Source organism: Arachis duranensis, chromosome 1 (assembly GCF_000817695.3).
Source record: "Arachis duranensis cultivar V14167 chromosome 1, aradu.V14167.gnm2.J7QH, whole genome shotgun sequence".
NCBI lineage: Eukaryota > Viridiplantae > Streptophyta > Magnoliopsida > Fabales > Fabaceae > Arachis > Arachis duranensis.
In genome coordinates, this window is record NC_029772.3 from 82,894,856 (window position 1) to 82,896,234 (window position 1,379).

Here is a 1,379-nt window from a genome sequence, read left to right on the forward strand (position 1 = left end):
TGTTGCATTAGAGAAACTAATTGAGGCTTAAGCTCAAAGTTGTTTGCTCCAATGGCAGGGATAGAGGTGCTTCTCCCATAGAAGTCGGGAGTAGGTGCAGTAAAGTCACCCAGCACCTTCCTTGCATTGTTGGCATTGTTGTTGTTTTCGGCTGCCATGGGTTCTTCTTCTTTGAAGATTTCTGTTAGGTCCTCTACAGAGAGTTGTGCCTTGGCTTCTCTTAGTTTTCGCTTTAAGGTCCTTTCAGGTTCAGGATCAGCCTCAACAAGAATGCTTTTGCCTTTGCTCCTGCTCATATGAAAGAGAAGAGAACAAAAAAATATGGAATCCTCTATGTCACAGTATAGAGATTCCTTGAGGTGTCAGAGGAATAGAAAAATAGAAGGAAGAGATAGAAGAAGAATGTGAGAAGAGGGGAAGAATTTTTGAAAATTAAGTAAAATATTTTAAAAACATTTTGAAAAACACTAATTGATTTTCGAAAACCATGATTGAGAAAGAAGTAAAGTGATTTTTTGAAAAAGATTTTGAAATTAGAAATAAAAAAGATTTGATTGAAAACTATTTTGAAAAAGATGTGGTTGAGAAGATATGATTGATTTTAAAAAGATGTGATTGAGAAGATATGATTTGAAAAACATTTTAAAAAAAGATTTGATTTTAAAAATTAATGACTTGGCTATCAAGAAAAGATATGATTCAAACATTAAACCTTTCTCAACAGAAAAGACAACATACTTGAAATGTTGAATCAAATCATTAATTGATAGCAAGTATTTTTAAAAATAGAAAGAAATTGATTTTGAAAAAGATTTGATTTTGAAAAGATTTTGAAAACTAAAAAAAATTTGATTTGAAAACAAAATCTTCCCTCTTGTGCCATCCTGGCGTTAAACGCCCAGAATGGTGCACATTCTGGCGTTTAACGCCCAAACTACTACCCTTTTGGGCGTTAAACGCCCAGCCAGGCACCCTGGCTGGCGTTTAAATGCCAGTCTGTCCTTCTTCACTGGGCGTTTTGAATGCCCAGCTTTTTCTGTGTAATTCCTCTGTAGTATGTTCTGAATCTTCAAATTCTCTGTATTATTGACTTGAAAAGACACAAATTAAAAAATTTTTTGGATTTTTAATAAAGAGGAATAATCAAAATGCAACTAAAATCAAATAACAATGCATGCAAGACACCAAACTTAGCAGTTTGTATACTACTGACACTAACAAAATGAGAATGCATATGAGACACACAAAACACTCAAGTCAAGAGAATTTGAAAATCATAGCAATGAAACCATCAAGAACAACTTGAAGATGAATGAAGACACATGCATGAATGCAAAAGGAGCTGAAACATGCAATTGACACCAAACTTAACATGAAAC